General features: G+C 38.0%; 1 long non-coding RNA gene across 2 annotated transcripts in view; it reads right to left on the bottom strand.

The window, feature by feature from the left end:
- LOC126951566 (uncharacterized) overlaps positions 1-19,234 on the bottom strand; it is a 406,759-nt gene that overhangs the window by 114,539 nt on the left and 272,986 nt on the right. For both annotated transcript variants that reach the window (XR_007724529.1, XR_007724530.1), the window contains one exon: positions 182-450. This is a non-coding gene — a long non-coding RNA (uncharacterized LOC126951566). The remainder of the gene's footprint in view (positions 1-181; positions 451-19,234) is intronic.

The raw sequence follows: 19,234 nt of genomic DNA, 5'->3' as shown, positions 1-19,234 counted from the left end.
TTTGTATTCTCCTAGACACCTGAAACTATTCTGCAGCGTTTTTCGTTGCTGATTTAGTCATTACAAAAAATGTAGAGTTTCACTGCTGATTTTTCTCCAGACCATTTGTGCATTCTTGCTCTGAGCACCCCAATCCATAATCATTGTCAGCTGAGACGAAACTAGCTGCTAAACTACTTACCAATGTATTCAGTCTCCACGGCATCGATCCCAGCAGAAATGCAGATCAGCTTTCCAGGGCGAACCTCCCTCCTGAAGAAGTGAGTCTAGGCCAGCAAGTGCCGTCTGGAGGAACCCTGAAGTGCCCCCCGGTTGTGTAGGGTCTTGGTTGTCACATAGTGCATTTGACACAACACAGGCAGGGCTCCGTAATCTGCTGCCTCCAGCAGTAAGATAATGATGTTGTAGTTTCTCTTCTCTTCCTCTTGCCCACTAGAATTTACTTGGATCCTAGCGAATAAAGAAGGGAGAAGGGAGATCAGTCCTCCCCATCACCTGCTAGCATCCACCACCATTTTGGAATAGCTGGGCTCTGCAGCTGTGTAGACGACAAGGTGCATACCAGTGCCACATGAGCCATGTTTTAGGACCAGCCAATGGTCAGGGCACACAACATAAAGTGAGAGAGAGGAACCGAGGCTGGAGGGCTCAGGGCACATGCCCAAAAACTACAGACACTAAATGACTGGAGTCCGGTTAAATAAAGTGAACCCTCTTTTCCACAATTTCCTTCTCTTTCTATCAGCCTTGGCAATTGTCCCCACGACAAGAAGGAGCCTAGCTGGGGCCACTCTGCAAATTCATGAGGCAGGGGAGACATCCAAGCTCGGCATATGCATGATGATTACAGGAAGAGGAAAACATCTGAACTATTTAGCATCTCACAGTTCAAATGGGGCAGTTGCTGAGATGCTGGTGCAGAAGAGACAAATGGGGTGGGGAAAATTTTCTAATCTTAATAAAATCCTTTTGCTTTTTCCAGTAAGTAAAGGAGTGAGTGATGATGTGTCTGACCCTTCTTTAATATCATCAACTGGAGCGAGAAAGACCTGAAAGAAAATATTTAGAAAAAGAGTGTTCATATTATGCCTTGCCTGTGCTATGCCTTAATACATTCTCTCATTAGCAATAAGCCAATTCCATATAAACAATGTTTTCTCAGCAGGCAACAGCAAGTTAATAAGGTACTCTTAACACTCATTAAAGCTCATATGCTTCAAGAACATGCTTAGAAATATTGTGGGTTTCCTGGCGCTCGGCACACATTTCAATGGGGAATAAATGGGTGCATGGAATACAGTGAAGAGCAAGTTCCTTCAACACGTTCTGTCTTTTCTTGCCACTGCTCAGTAACAAAGGAAGCAGTGAGCAAAGCAATTATTTGGGCTTTACCTGGAAACAGGAAAAGACCAGACATCTAAAATTGGACAAAATGTACATGTCAGAGACTAATTCAGACTTTTTTAAATGACTTTTTTTGTTACCTTGGGAAGATGTTTTAAGTTTTTATTGGAAACAAATGTCACTGTTGAGGCAGATGGGAAAATAATCTAAGTTTAGAAAATGTAAGTCATTATTAATTGACCTTAGTTATCAGAGAAAGTTTTTTTCAAAGATCTGCTAACTTCAACTCCAAACTGGACACAACTGCTTCCTTTAACTTACTTCCTTTAACTCCTCAATCAGCTACAATAACTCATATTTGAGACTGATTTTATTTGCCTTTAACCAAAACTTGTTAGAAACAGCCTGGTCAATTATTTCTCTTTCCTCATCCTATTTGTTTTTGTTACTTCTGTGGGAAAATGTGGCCAGTGTTTACAAAACACCACAAGAAACACCTCTCAATTGTTTTCTGGCATTATTAACTTGCTATTGTTACCAGCAACTCTGCATCTCCACAACTACCAACAGAGTTTATTGCTTGTTTCTTTACTCGGATTGATTGACATTAATAGGGTGAAATGTAACGACTTACAGTCAGTATTTTGGAATAACAAAAATGATTATTTTGGAAGTTCTTTGCAATATTCTATACAGTTCAAAAGCCAACATCTAAAAATGTATACTGCTTGGAGAAATATAACAATTTAGTTTCAATTATAAATTAAATACATGTAAACTCCTTAAATCATTCTTAAAATTGGCAACTGTAAATCAGTTACCAGGATCTTTCAAGAATATTATTTAAAGCCATATAGTATAGAAGTGTTTTCTATTGATTAAAAATAGATGTAGATAGAGATTCCATACTAGATGCTTACCCACATCTTCATCTACCTTACTTTTTCTTTCTCTTATGAAGCAAAACTGTTTTTACAAAATAGGCTTGTTATTTCTAGGCTCCCCTAATGACCCATTATGATCAAAATGACAACTTAGTAGCTTTAACTTTAACTGGTTTGGTACAATCAATGCTTTAATTTGGTAAGTAGATTCACTTCTCCATATATTTCACATGTTAAAAGGTTACTTTTATTTTTAGTAAAAATAAAATAATTGTGTTAGTTTCAATAAAATTACTTCCTTTTTCCTTTTCAACTCCTGCTTTCCTTCTTTCAGTGGACGTTATGTGCACTTCCAGCATTGCCAACATTTTACAGCTTCAATACCCTACTGTGAACATACTTATTTTTAATTCGAAGCAAATTGAAACACATTTTAAGAGTTGAAAGTTCACATCCTCCTTTTAAAAACCTCAGTGCACTTCAGTGTGTCACAAAGTCAGATCTGATTACCACTGAGTTAGCGGTCAAATTATTTGTATCCAAATTAGGATTTCTCATCTTTCTTTCTAAAAATTGTCTGTGTTCTGAAGTTTTTAACAGGGAAAAAACCTTATTTTTATGATTCTGTTTCTGGCAATTAAATAATTTTTGAGACAAAGGGATACTTTGGCTCAAAAATTATTTTAAGAATAAGAAAATCGAGCTCTAGTACATATAATTTATCACATGGCAAACAAGAAAAATAAAATACAGAATAAACTGACAATTAACTCATTAACAATATTCCTTTGTTCAGTGTCTGTTATGTTGTTATTGGGAATCCAGAAAAGCAAATCTATTGAATAGAATTTTTAAGAAAAAAAGTTAAATTTTATATTCTACTCTGAGATGTTCTGGCTGTACTGTCACCTGTCCTAACTGAAACAAGGGTATTAAACATCATTTTTAATATAAACACATTTCATTGTCATTTAAGTTATTATCAAGCCGCCGAAGGGCCTAAGAGTTGATATTCCTTCACTTCAAAAGAGAATATTCCCGGTGACGATGTGCCCATCAACTGCACTCATGTGGTTTTGATTTTTATTCTCTTCTTGTCTTTATAATTTTTACTTTGATTTTTTTCATATGGTCACAGAACTGACTTAGCAGTGCGACTTTGTCTCTAATTCATTCATTTGGCCATTCTAAACCTTTCATTAGGCATCTGATATATAGTCATGTAGTTTATTTAAATAAATAGGCAGTAGTGCAGGACAGATACTGAAATTAACCCCAGCTGCGTCACTACTTAGCTGAGTGAACTTGACTTTGACCTTGCTTAACCTCAATTACCTCACCTGAAAATGGGGACAATATAATGATTATATAGGATTATTCAGAAGGTGACATGAGATCAACATAAAGCACATTGCCCTGTGCCTAGCGTATTGTAAACTCTCAAGAAATAGTAGCCACTATGAAAGATAAAAGCCAGTTACTAAAACGCTATAAAATTATATGAATTTAATTGTAGAACTTACTAGAAAGGCATTCATTATGTAAAAGAAATCTTAGAATGGAAAAAGGAGTCTCAAACATTAACATGATTGAAGACAATAGGGACTGTTTCAATATGGCCAGAGCAATACTGACACGGAGCCGGTATACTGATATTTATGACATTTAGCCCTTCTTGTCCCACCAGAATTCTGGGCAGCTCTCTGGGATTGAAATACATTCTGGAACTTTCTAAATGAGCTGACAGGCCTCACAGTCAAGTTACCTTTGAATCCTTAGTTGTGAAAAGCATGGTGTTGGAGCTCCCGGACCGTATAGTTTAGTTAATGCCTCCCCTATTTTGCTGTAGTATTTTGTTCTGAGTTATTTGTGCTTTGTTACTTTCCAATCACAAACAACTATGTTTATTTTACTCCTCCTAATGGATGTGCCATGATACAGTATTTCTTTACTAACAAGGTTTACATCTTAAACACTTTTAGGGTATGAATTACCAAGGGAAAGAAGTACTTTCCACTCATTTGCCTTTTAGCATTTACGTTTTCTTCTTAGCTATACAACAAGGAAGAGCATTTGGTGTATCCCAAGTCCCAGAACTGGGTAATGAGTTCTTTTATTTATTTAAAATATTTGCTTCACTTGTTTAAATATCAAATAAATCATTAGTAATTTCTTCAGTGTTCATTACATATTTAAACCAAGAACAAAAAGAAAAACAAGCATGATCATATTGTGAGGTTTACATGATAAAGAGTAAACTGAACTCTTGATTTACCACAGAGGAGTGTTGTGCAGAAAGCATGATCACCCATCTCCACGGGTAAGTTTTCTGACTCTTCATAAAATTTGCCAAGCTTTCCTCACATCATTAAGGTAAGAGTTAAATTCTAATGCAAGAAATCATTTGTTTTTACCTGAACAATTGTATCTTGACTTTTATTTATAGCCATGTGAATGTCTTCCAGTCCCTACGTCTCTCCTCAACCAGATTAAAAAAGAAACAGAAGAAAGAAAAAAAATTCCCTTTCATTGCATCCCCACAAAGTAACTCACGAAGTTCATCATCTGTGACGGACAGAAAAGGCAAATTAACAGTAAGACTAAAAAGGGAACAGGCGGCATCTTGACGTCTCACAGAAGAACTTTTGGACGCGCTTCCTTTCGTGGTTCCCAGGCCCAAGTGAAAGTTCCCAAGCACCTTCTTAAGCAAGTTTCATGTTGGGAAAGTTTAATGTTACGAGTCATGTTGATTATGTCAGTCAATTTTTTTAAGCCTAAACGAAATTAAGAGCATCATGCATGACTTACAATAAACCCTAATGAAACGCTCAGAACTGTTTAAAAAGCTGCAGCAGGTTTTTAAGGAAATTGGTTGCCTGTATTTACTCTTTGAATTAAGTGTTAAAGGAAAACAGAATAATAATATATAAAACCTGGGTTTCCTGTAACAACAATAATTATGATAACTAACATCTGTATATGGCTTTACAGTTTGCAAAGTGCTTTCTCATACATTACCTCATTTAGCGGAGTGGAAATGTTTAATGATCCCAGTTCCAAACTGCCTTTCATTAATAGTATATATGTTATATTAATAAGCACATTTAGAAGAAACTATCTTTATAAGCACTCTGCTAAGTGTGAACAAAAGGCTGATAAGGAGATGCTGAAATCCAATATCAACCCCATAAATCAAATAAACATCAAATAAAATCTGTCAAACACTTCATAACATTGTGTGCGTGTCATCAAACTCAAGGCAAATCCTGCTGTGTCACCTCGAAATGATGAAGAGACCTAAGGTGTGAGAGCATGCTGTTAGAAGTTTCATTAAAGCCTTATTTACTAGTTCAGAACGAATTTACATTGATCTTTTAAACTATTGCTAACCACAAGTGCATTAAACCTAAACAGTCTTCATTTACTGAGAAATAAATGTGTCAGCAGAACCATGACTTTTGTCCAATGTTGTTCCGGCATTTAAGGCATTTAATTCACAAAGGCTCAGTGTTAAGCTTTTTATTGCTTGTTGTGCTAAAGCATGTTCGTTTAATTGCAAATATATTTCCTTCCTGCATCATTATCAAAATTGTTATCTTAAGGAAATATTGTTTTTAAATAATCTGCTGGAAAACCAGTGTGGTACGTGGGCTTATTCAGAATAATTGTTTCCTGCTACAGATGGGTTAGCAATTAAGTGGTAACACTGCTTGAACAATTTTAAAAGGAGGTGAAGATAAACGGAGTCAGATTGTGCTGATCCGAGTTATAAGAAGCTTTGGCATTTTTGTGGAGTCAACATGCACTCGTGGCTGATTTAATCAATACCTCACTGTTTACATTTTTAAGTAACTTTGTTATTGGTTCCAGGGCCTAATCTAATAAATAAGCAATTGTAATGTATTGTATAATTTTGTGAGATGTAAATTATGTCAAAAGTCACCTTGGTCTTTCTGTCTTTGAAATGGAGACAAACGTCTTGGATTTGACTTTGACTTTGAACTTTTCCTATATTAACTTAGGAAAAAGACTTGAAATCAGGCTTCAGATTTTAAAAATCCCAGTAACACTATTATGAGGACACCAATACTAAAGGCAGAAAATTAGGGACACTATTTTAAATAAGAAAAGAAACGGCAACACTTGACTTCAGATACTCCAGGGATTACATGCAGTTTTTAAATTGTTTTTCAGCAGCTAAATACAACAGACATGAGGTTTCCATTTCAGTGAGTGAAAAATTACTGACAGTACTCCCACTAAACCACACTAAATAAGTTGCATCATGTTGTCCAATACATAGGACTTTAAAAAATGCTCACTAAAAGATAAATCCTTTGCCTAATTGTATTTAAATTCAAGAAGAGAACAACTCTTTACTGAGGAGATGAGCATAAAGGCACTTTTATGAGTATTCATTATTCCTGGAGCTAATTCTATTGATAACTAGAAAGTAAACCACAATAAGCCAAGTTTCCAGTGGGAAGCAACCGAGGTAACCCACATTTCAATATCACTGTCCAGCTAAAAATAAAAATCCCAGAAACTGACTGGATATTGTTCTATTTCAAAAGAAGTGAGGACTCCTTCTTGTCTCTATTATGACATGGAATTATGTCTCAGTTTATTTTAGGGGAGAAATAATTTAAAAATGAATAGCAGCGCGAGACTCAAAATGGGTGGACTCCTGCAGGGGACCAGTGAGTAATTAGCCACATCCTGCACAGCCAGACTGAATGACACGGACAACACAAGGTGATAAGTGAGAGACAGAGACAGGCAACCACTCCCTGCCTTCATCCACCAGTCTGTGCTCTCAGAGAAATGCCCTCTCCGCCATGGGGATCGGGGTGCTGGCAAGGGGAAGCACGGCGTTCCAAAGGTACAGATGGCACCCACCCCAAACTTCAACGATGCATCTAAAACCTGGACTGCCGTGCAGCCAGGAGGGCATCCAACTGGTCCAGGGCATTTTCTCTTCTTTCCCTGCAGAGCTAATGGGGCCGGGGGGTCCAGCAATGGGACGGAAATGGATAGCAGCCACTAAATAGGTACAAGAAAGGGATGTCCGTGTTGGGAAGTTGGCTGCATCTCTGAATCCTTTCTCTCAAAGAATGGCGGTGTTACCTTGACACGATATGGACATCCTCCCAAGGCTTTGCACGCATGAATCTTTTAACATGTTCTTCTCTCGCCGCAACCTTTTCCCGTTGTCACCCTCCTCCTCTCACAGGTCCCTCATCGTTATAAGTATTGCAATTCTGGAGCACTTGTGTGCCCTTCCAGCGGCTTCGGGGCTCCTCTCTCTGCCCTTACCTTCACACACCTCCTACCACTTTCTTTTTGAGCAAACACTACCTGTGGTTTTCTAGTAGTTTCCACCATCCATTTAGGTACTCCAAAGTGTTGGGTTATTGTTTTAAATGCCTTCTTGAAATCAAGGCCAAATTCCTTTCTGAGGTCAAAGCTCAGCTTTATTCTTGGCCACAGTGACCTAACATTCAGCAATCTTCTGCCCTCCATAAAAGCAAATGGCATGCACTAAATTGTGCTGCATGGTAGTAACCCTTCGCTGCTCTAGAACTGCAGAAATGCTCAGCTCAGTTTACCTTCTTTTGGTCTGGTCGTACCTTAGCTTTTATAAGACACCAAGTACAGTCACTCCTCAGTATCCACATGGGATTGGTTCCAGGACCCTGAGGATTATCTACAAATGCCCAAGTCCCTTATATAAAATGGCACATTATTTGCATATAACGTATATACAACTTCTATGCAGTCAAGTGTTACTTAACAACAGGGATGCTTCTGAGGGATTTATCGTTAGGTGGTTTTGTCATCGGATGAACATCACACTGTACTTACACAAACCTAGATGGTATAGCCTACCACACAACTAGGCTGGATGGTACTACCTATTGCTCCTAAGCTACAACCCTGTATAGCACGCTACTGTACTGAATGCTGTGGCAACTGTAGCAAAATGCTAAGTATTTGGGCATCTAAGCATATCTAAACATAGACAAAGTACAGAAAAAATAAGGTATCATAATCTTACGGGATCACCTTTATACATGCAGTCAGGTGTTGATCAAAAAGTCATTATGGGGTACATGACTCTACTTTAAATCATCTCTAGGTTACTTGTAATAACTAATACAATGTAAATGCTATGTAAATACTTGTTATACTATATATTTAAATTTTTTATTATTTTTCACTATGTCATTTATTTTCTGAATATTGATTCTCAGTTGATTGAATCCATGGATACATAACCCATAGATATGGAGAGCTGACTGTATACGCATTTGCATTCCCTGAAAATTCAGACATGTTGCTTCTTTCTATCACTTTCTATCTAATTCTTCTTTTAAGAAAATCTTTGTTCAACAAAAATGAAGGGTCCCCTGGAGATTTTAGAGGGCAGGAAAACATCTGAGTACCTTCAAAAGTACAGTAAAGTTTCATTAGAAAACCTGAAACAATGTATGCGTTCTTTTTATGAAAGGCAACATCAATGCTAACTTTCAAGTTTCTGTGTTGATATCAACACAAAAGTCTTGGCAGAACAAATCAGACTGGCAAATGTGTTTTATTTAGCATATGCAGCCTTGTTAATTTTTTCAGTGGATTTGATTGCCATACTTAAAAATCTGATAGCCTGACAGTAGCAACCACATTCCCAGAGAATGAGTGAGCAGTCATTGCCCTCCATAGACTCAACATGTGCTTTCCAGGTTTTCAGAATCCTAGCTCACTTATCTTGAATACAGAACCCATGCAACCCCTCAGGGCACTTTTCAATCAACTTTTTAATAAATTAATACATTACTTGATGAACAAAAAATACATTTTTACTCATAAAGGGTTCTAATGTTCTAATTTTTCCATGTGCTTTTGTATACATTTTCTTAATTATTCCAACCATCTCCCAATCCAATGACTGTACCTATTTGCTGTTTTTGATAGATGAGGAAACACGGTTAGCTCCTTTGCAGACCTGGCATCTGACAGAAACCACGAGCATCCATCCAGGGCATTGAATGCTAACCTCATTCAAGCTTTGCAAGTCAAGGGCTGAAGAGTCACGAACCCACCCAACTGTTCACAAACAGTGCCTTTGTCCTGAAGATTATGCCATGTGGTTTAAGCACAAGAAACTACTAGCAGCAGCATCTTTAAATATTTACAAGTCTCTAATATATGTATATGTTTGTTTTGGTCAGTTTGTCTAATTGGTGGGAGCTTGGTTTTTATAAATTCAGGATGCCTTCAATGCATGAACTTTTAATTCACATCAAGAATTAGAAATAGTCCCAGCTACTTGAGGGCTGGGGTAGGAGAATAGCCTGAATCCAGGAGCGTGAGACTGCAGCGAGCTATGACCATGCCACTGTTTGACAAAGTGAGATTCCAACTCTCTTAAGCACATATACACTGTGGAATACTATGCAGCCATAGAAAAAGGATGAGTTCATGTCCTTTGCAGGGACATGGATGAAGCTGGAAACCATCATTCTTAGCAAACTAACACAGGAACAGAAAACCAAACACCACACGCTCTCATTCATAAGTGGGAGGTGAACAATGAGAACACATGGACACAGGGAGGGGAACATCACACACGGGGGCATGTTGGGGGGTTGGAGACTAGGGGAGGGATAGCATTAAAAGAAATGCCTAATGTAGATGACGGGTTGATGGGTGCAGCAAACCACCATGGCACATGTATACCTATGTAACAAACCTGTATGTTCTGCACATGTATCCCAGAACTTAAAGTATATATATATAGATAGATAGATAGATAGATAGACAGATAGATAGACATTTTTCAGCTGTAACCTTATCCAGCCTGTTTACCTAGTATGAATTATAATAATTATAGTTACCATTTCAATAATACTGAGCAGTAAGTAGAACAGATCCCACTAGAAAAAAACTAAGAAGAAGAAGACCAAGATTATATACATTATAATGGCATCATTTCAGGAGCTTATGTAAGGAATAAGCCATTCACTAATGAGCATAAACCATATTTACACATTAAGTAATTCTAATCTTCAATGCATTGTTCTATTTTTTCTTTCAATATTTTATTTTCCCCTGATCTTCCTTTACTCCTCAGCAGGACTCACTGGAAAAGGCATGTTCTTTGCTAAAACAAGGTCAATAATATTGTCATTTTCAACTGTGCTATCATTTTCACAGGTCCAAGTTGAAATGAAATCAATTATGAGAACAAATAGCATAGTTCTATCACTAATGAATGGATTTAGCATTGTTTCCCATATTCCTACCACTTAAAATGGAAGAAATAGAGCAAATGTGGTATACAGAAAGCTCAAATAGTCCGTGCTAATGGTGGAAATGCTTAAGTATCATCCGTATACAGCTAATATAAACCAAAGTGGTTTATTACCACGGTTTTGTGATTTATGACTCACATTATGACTTTATTTTGAAATGGTTGCATGAAATATTAATGTGTGGTGAAAGAACACACAACAAGGCGTAGAGATCACGTTTTATCAGATGTACGGGCGCTCAGTGATTTCTTCCTCGTAAGACACTGAGCTCCAATCTCAGGATCCTATTTGTTCTCTTATTGTAATCAGTCCCTCATAATCAAACTTTCCAAGGTGAGGCAGCTCTACTTTTGCTCCTAGATTATAGGTTATGTACCGTTAATTTTTAAAAAGATGGAGTAGTTTATAACAAATGTGAATAATTTATAGCAAATGTTCTCAGCATTGATTAGTGTCCTTTGGAAAAAGAACGTCTTCTTGATATGCATCATTTCTCTAATGCCTTATGAACAGTCAGAAAACCTGTTACTGCACTGCTTAATGGACAAATCAAGTTTAATTTTAATCATATATAATATGAAAAATAAGTCCCTATGTTTTTCCCTGTTTGGAATTTGCCAGGCATTAACACTAAGCATTAGCTCAAAGCAATCTAAAGAGAAGTTAACAATAGGAGAGTTGCCTCTCCCTTGAAATTTACATTTTATCCAGTTTCTTCAAACTCTTGGATCTATGGTTTCTGTAGTTGTTTACTGTGCTGCCTCTTAGGTCATTCCTCACCCTACTTCATGAAGTTCCAATCTGGGGCCTTGTTTAAGTAACAGATTCCACAACAACTTTACTGCACAGTAAATCAATTTACACTGAGTTCCTTACTTCATTTAAATTTGATCAACTATATCTGACGCATAAAAATGGAATATCTTTTTGAATCATCACGAAAGTTATGTTTGGTTTCTATTGTACTGAAGTCTCCAACCATAATTTCATTCTACTGTTACGTATTTTTAAATGTCAATTGCTATAAATAAAAATAAATAAAATAATAGCTAATATTGCACTTTCTATGTGCATGATGTACACTGTCTAAGAGCTTTGCATATATTAACTCATCTATTCTCTCAATAACCTGGAAATAAGTACTGTTCTTAAGCTTATTAGACAAAGAGGAAACTGAGGCACAGAATTGGTAAGTCGCCCTGATACCACCACCAGCAGCTGCAGAACTGGAATGAAGAACTGAGCTGGTTTGCCTTCAGAGTCCATGCTCTGACCACGATACTACCATTTCTATTGTCCTTTGCCCAGAAACATTTGGTTTCAAAGTTCTTTGTAAAAAAAAAAAACCAGAAAATGATAAAGATCTTATGATTTGGGATTGCAGGATACAAACCTAACTTTACAAAGGTCCAGTGTTAAAAATAGATGTGTCCTTCAATATCTATGGCTATCCAAATGGCTCCTTCCATTCTCTGGGAAGGCTCCGTGAAGCAAATCCTCCTCCAAAATCCTCCCAGAATAGTAAAATGCAAAGCAAAGGGCACTTTGGTCAAGGAGAGCTTGCATATAAATCCAAGCTAAATCACTTCCTACCTGAGTAATCCTGGGACTGTTACTGAACCTCTCTGAGCCAAGATTTTTATTTCCAAACTGAGATAATAACACTTACCAGTAGTACAGTTGCAATGATTAGAGATAATGTTTGTAAAGTGTTTGGCATCAAGTGGACTTTTGCTAAGATATATAATAGTTGTTATCACTGTTTTTGTTCTATCATTGTTATTCTTTCTGCAAGCCTATCCTCAGAATGAGTCACTACATGAATTCAGGGAACGCAGCCCTTGGTAACATTAACCCTTAAGATCTTTAGCTAACTCCCCTTCCCCTTTCTAGGACCACTCAAACTTTTCTTAGAATGTATTCAGTTAAATCCACATGCATTCTTAGCCTCAAACAGTCAATGACGAAATCCAGACAAGAGACACCGAAAATGCAGGGAGGGTGTGACGGTTCCACATAAATATCACTGCTAAGGAAAAGTCCTTTGAGGGAAAACACCTCACTCTCACCTGTGTGGCTTGATTGTAAATACCTGACCTCCAGGATTCCTTGTCTGTTAATGATGAGTCTGTTCTTACTTGGGTAAGGGCTTCACTGAAGAAATAGAACAAAAAGCAGGTAGGAAAGAACACCAGAATCCCTGTGATTTGGGAAAAGATGACAAAGGGAAATAGACAAGAGAGAGAAAGGAAGAAAGAAGAGAGAGGGAGAAAAACTGTCTTCCAGAGAGAAAGCAAATCGATAGTAGACACTCTGTGGGGAATCATTGTGGTAGAAATAGAATGGAAACTGAGCCAGGGTCATTTACTGTTTTGTGCATTCAGTTATAGGAAAGAGCATGAATAACAAAGAAATCTGTCCACAGACATGGAACTCCCCCACAACAGAACAGGCCAATTCCAATGCTATGGTTTTTTGTTTTTCTATTTTTACTTTTTAAAATGAAATAGCACAATACATTCTAATGGCTGCTTAGGTTTGTAGCTTAGTTGTCACTGGTCAAGAGGAGGAGGACTAACTGCTCCTCCCAACCTCACTGGAGGTGGATGAAAATGCAGCCCTTTCTCTGCCTAAAGGCATCATTCTCAAATATGTGATTTTTAAAGTTGCCTCTGTCTCCTAAGATATACTCATGAGGTGAGAATTGCCTCTGCTTAGAGCAATTATCAAAATGCTGCTTATTTTTTTCTTTATATTTATTACTTCCACCTCCTGGGTTCAGGTGATTCTCCTACCTCAGCCTCCCTAGTAGCTGGGATTACAGGCATGTGCCACCATGCATGGCTAATTTCCACATTTTTAGTAGAGATGGGGCTTTGCCATGTTGGCCAGGCCGGTCTCAAACTCCTGACCTCAGGTGATCCGCCCACCTAGGCTTCCCAAAATACTGGGATTACAGGCGTTAGCCACCATGCCCAACTCATGACCACTTTTTAAAAACTTTTCTGCCTCCTTTCTCTCATCTTTCTGTCCCAATTTTAATCTTCCCCTGAGTCCAGCTCAGAACCCAACCCCTATGACAGGACTTCAGTCTAGCACTCTGCATCTCTCCTTTCAATGACCCAATTGCCTGGCTGAAATGAGTAAATGCCATAGGAATGAGATCTATATCAACAACTATCAATGTATGCTCTATATTAAACATTCTTAAAAGCCAAAAGGACTATTTTGTAGGGGCTACCACACTAATTAGAAGGCAAGCTATTTTTTAAATACAACCGCTTATGTATACTAAACACAATCACTCTCAAATACTATGTTTCACATATTCTGGTTCTAGTGTTGTTGACAAGTAGATTATTAAGTAAACCAGTTCATTCATGGATTATCCATACACATTAAAAATCAGAGTTTGGCAAATGTAAACAAGCTATTTGGGCTTATCAAAGCTATGTTTAGACTATTGCTTTTTGGTTATTAAAAAAAGAAATTCTCTTTGTAGCAATTGTGAATGGAAGTCCATTCAGGATTTGACTCTCTGCTTGTCTATTGTTGGTAGAAAATGTCGTACATATACACCATGGAATACTATGCAGCCACAAAAAGGAACAAGATCATGTCCCATGGAACTGAAAGCCATCATCCTCAGCAAACTAACACAAGAACAGAATACCAAACACCACATATTCTCACTTGTAAGTGGGAGCTGAACAATGAGAACACAGGGAGGGAAACAACACACACTGGGGCCTGTTGGTGGGTGGGAGGAAGGAAAGAATCAGGATAAACAGCTAATGCAGGCTGGGCTTAGCACCTAGGTGATGGGTTGATAAGAGCAGCAAACTACCATGGCACACGATTACCTATGTAACAAACCTGCACGTTTTGCACGTGTATCTCAGAACTTAAAAGAAAATAAAATTTTTTTAAAAATTGACTTTTGTAGAAGAGAAGAGTTCCCAGGATATTTGGAATATCATGCATTCTAGACTCTGAAAGGAGTTATGAGTTCCAGTTTCAACCAAAAATTTTTTCCCTAACTAGTAATTTCAAAAGGAGAAAAAGGTAAGATGTGTATGCTATAACTCAGGTCATTTTCACGAGAAGAAAACAATACCTAAAACAAAAACAAAAACCAATCAGGCCCTATACCTTATATGAAGATAAAGGAAGATCTTCCTCAATCTCAGTTTACTTTATATATTCTTTGAGAGGTAACCATGTCTTATCTCCCCCCAAAATTCCTTTTAAAAGGAAATTTCCAAAGATGCTTTATTCTGTGAATAAAGCAACATCCTAATTTGTTCAGTGGTTTCCATAATACACAATTTTAGAAGGCCTACTATGTACCAGGCATCGTGCCACAGCCGAGAGGATCCAGCAATGAACATGAGATTGCCTTTGATTCATGAGATTTACAAGCTAGTAGGGATAGAGAACACTTCAAAATAAAAAAAAATAGTTTTTTGTATATTTAAGTTTTCTACATTCTTATATATGTGATGTATTTCATATTTTGAAGAATGTGCAGAAAATAATCAAGCTTCCAAATAAAGATTTTTTTAAAGAACTTCAATAGTGAGAATTTAGGAGAACAGAAGATCAGAGGGCTGCAGGGGCTAACCTAGACTAAAAGCCCATGCAAATAAGTTAAGAGGAGAAGGGGGTAAGTACACACCTGCTTCATCTAGGTGACCAGCAAGCATTTAGCAATAGTCTTTTCAAAACGACAGCTCCTTATATTGTCAAATCTCAAGAAGTGATATTTATGGTTAAAAAACGTCAGACCCAATATAAAACCCATAAGGGAGATGGTTTTGGAAAAGCAGAATTTTCAGCTATGATGTCCTTTTATAAACAAGCAGATACTTTCCCCAAATATAATTCAATGCCTCAGTCTACCTCCTGCTGAAACCACTACCACCACCACTAAAGACTGAATATATGGGAAAATTTAGGGGTCACTTTCAAAATATGTCCCAGGATAAAGGGAATTTAAAAATGTAAAGTGCCAAAGATGCAAAAGAAACAAAAATGAAAAAAATATCTGGCACTAAAGTTTTCAAAAGCTTGGGAATATGATTTAAAATAAAAATAAAATAAAATCAGCCAAGCGGTGTTAGTAGGTTAGCCAATCAAGTTGCAAGAAGACAGAAATCAACATCATCAGCATTTGACACCACTACTGGGGGAAAAATAGGGGATGGAGTTCTGTTTATGGCCTTTTAAAAAATGCCATTACTTGGACAAGAGCCATAACAGAAAAGCACAGCTTATTTCAGTTCTGTGAACTGTAAATATCAGAGCCAACACCCATGAAAAGTTCACCATTGGCCAATTGGTTTTGCCTGGCCAATTGGAGATGGTAAAAGGCCTGCTATGGATGACACTCTTTCTGATATAAGTTGTTTCTTGCTTTTTCTCCCTCTCTACTGTATGTCTTTAAATTCTTTATAACATTCCTTTCTCACTACCATTCAATTAGCTTTCAGATGAGTGAGGAGCACCTACGCACCAAGATTGCCACCGTACCAAGTACCATCACAAGAGTTCACAACCAGCTGCTTAAAAGTAATTGGCATCATAATGTGCAGAAAAAAATACTTTTCTAATGGTTGCCTGGAAGATTTATATCACTAAAATGTAATTAAAAAGTAGATTTAGAAATATACTCAGCAACCAAAAAGATTAAATATTAATGTGAAGTGTAATTAATAAATTATACATCTCTTGATTACTAATGGCTTATTGACTGTAAAAGCATAACATTATGGAATATTAGGGCAAACAAAGGCTTTTGGGGAATATTGTTCAGCTTCAAGGATGCTGCTGCTGCTGCTCTTGAATTTCCACAAGAAATCCTGATTTTTGAAGAGAAATAAAATTTGCCTAATTATTTCCATTATCATTCTTCACTCATTCTATATGTCACTGAGTCTGTCATTCTTTACAAAATGAAAACTTGGTAGTTTCCCGAATCCTTTTTTATTGCACTAAGACAATTTCTGCTGCATGTTCTATTGGCTATCCAGTTGAAATTAAGTTTTACATTTAAAAGTAGTTCTAAACCTCCCATACAAAAATAAGGTGTCTAATACCATTGGCAGTGACATCAGTACAGAGAAATATCTGGAACGAGGTGGGTATGTGATGGGTAATGCCTGCAGGGCAATGCAGTCTGCAGAGCAAGATAAAACCATGAACAGAAAGAGGGGGCTGTCCAGACATCGATAAACATAAGTAAACTGCAATCACTTCATACTCTTTTGAAAAATGTTCAGGCCAAGTGCAGGGGCTCATGCCTGTAATTTCAACACTAGGAGGCCAAGGCAGGAGGATCACTTGAGTCCAGGAGTTCAAGTCCAGCCTGGGCAATATAGTGAGATCTTCTCTCTATAAATTAAAAAAAAAAAAAAAAAAAAAAAAAAAACCTGGCATGGGGTCACGTAGCTGTAGTCCCAGCTACTTGGGAGGCAGGAGGACTGCTTGAGCCCAGGAGGTGGAGGCTGCAGTGAACCATGATCGTGCCACTACACTTGAGCCCAGGCAACAGACCAAGACCCTATTTCAAAAAAAAAAAAAAATTTCAAGATATTCATCAGAATCTTAGAATGTGGGAGTTCTAGGAAGTGCCTTGGGGGTTATGTAGTCTACCAGCTTCATTTTGTACAAGAACTTGAAATTCTCTTATCCAAGGCAGTTGCATGACTTAAGATTTCAAGAATAGTCAATGGCAGAATGGGAACAATAGCTCAGGTTTCCCCACACTGATAGCAATAGGAGGCCAACAAATTCTTAGGCAGACAGGGATAGGTCCCTGGTGAAACTCAACCTTCAAGCCAAGGACAGTCTGAAGCCCTCAAACCACCAGTTCTGGATAGAGTCCACAGACTGGAGTGAGAACTTCCATTCCCATTGGGTGCAATCACCCCCCGACTGGTCCCAGGCCAAGGTCTTGGGCCAAGCCTTCACTTCAACCCCGATTTGTCCCAGGCCAAGCTTTCATTTCAGTCCCTGATTGGTTCTTTACCCTATCATATCTCTTTCTGAAAGGTGTTTTTCCCAAGCCTACCCATAAACCAATCAGCACATGGTTCCCCATTCCAAGCGCATAAAAACCCCAAACTCAGCCTCACAGCTGGCAACCTCCTTCCGGGTCCCCTCTCATTGCTAAGAGCTTTCTTTTTGTCACTCAATAAAACTCTACTCTGCCTTACTCACTCTCCAGTGTCCACAATACCTCATTCCTCTTGGTCATGAGACAAGAAGTTGGAACTTGCTGAACTGTGGGAGTGAAAGAGCTGTAATACTCCCTCCTGCTTGCTGAACTATGGGAGTGAAAAAGCCACACCACCACCAATCCAAAGTTTTTTCCTTTGTTTCTTGTGATAATTGAGGAACTACAATGGTCTGATTTGTTATAGATCTTAACCTGCAGGTCTCCTGATTTTTGTGTTTTTCTAAGACATTTCATTATGTTATACACAGAGGCAAGCTACGTGTAAACCATTAGAACCAAGCTTCAAATAGCAACCATTAGGATCAATCAAGGGTTGAAGTGAAGGCTTGGTTTAGGACCTTCGCCCAGGACCAATCAGGGACTGAGTGCACCAAATGGAATGGAAGTTCTCACTCTGGTCCATGGACTCTATCCAAAACTGGTAGTTTGGCGTTCAGGATTCGACCATCCCATACTTAAGATTTTCTCCCAAATCAACTCCCACTATCTCTTTGTCTAAGACAATTTATGCTTTAGGCCAAAGCATCTTCCAATGGAGAAAAATCAGCAGAGCAAGACAGGACCACAGACCTAAAAATCAGTCTTTTTTTCCTTCTGAACTTAGACAACAGCTTATTCCATTCCCAGCCCTCCAAAGCAGAACAAATAACTCAATTCAGCATTTAGATCAATAAAAGAAAGACTTTGGCAGGAATAATATCTGGGAAACCGTGGCCAATAAGTTTTGCTGTGAAAATTTCCCAGAGCTGGACCAGTGAGGGTGCCCCAAAAATTCATCTTATTTTTAAAGTGGAGTGTTTCCAGAGTCAGAATTCAAGGAGAAGGAAGTCTTATCTCTTATTCTACAGAAAGCCCATGAGCAACTAGACCTTGGCTCTCATCGCACCTTCAATGTTTTTTCTTCAGGTAGGCACACTCTACCTGCATACTTTCTTCATAGCATGCATCATAATTATACTTTTTGTCTATGTATCTAACTATTGTATCTATTTATCTGTTTTAGCTACATTTTTGTCTTTCAGCTTATTTTATCTATTTGTCTGTTTAATGCTATTTAAGGCTATCTTTTAGAGTAGACTCTAAGCTCAATGAAAGGAAAAATTTGTACTCATTTAACACCATAGACAAGCACCATGGTGGAAGCCTGAATGCTCCCTAAGTATCTGCTAGGCAGTAACGGCATGCACAAGGACAGAACATTCCTGAAAAACCCCCAAGGTTGCTCTAGCTCTGCCTGGCATTGACATTCTAGGTCAGTGGTTCTATTTCAATAGTGGAATTTCTCCCAGTTTTCCCTGTGCAGCCAAAAATGTGAGAAAGGAGGAGGCAGTCTTCCCTCACTAGGAAGATGGCCACCATCCACATGGAAAATGCTGTGAGGACAAGAATGGGACAATATGCTCCATTTCACTTCAAAGCCAATGTGGATTGAGGTGCACAGCACTTCACACAAG

This window comes from Macaca thibetana, chromosome 3 (assembly GCF_024542745.1).
Source record: "Macaca thibetana thibetana isolate TM-01 chromosome 3, ASM2454274v1, whole genome shotgun sequence".
Taxonomy (NCBI): Eukaryota; Metazoa; Chordata; class Mammalia; order Primates; family Cercopithecidae; genus Macaca; species Macaca thibetana.
The sequence above is the reverse complement of the archived record's forward strand: the minus strand, read 5'-3'. Positions and strand labels throughout refer to the sequence as shown.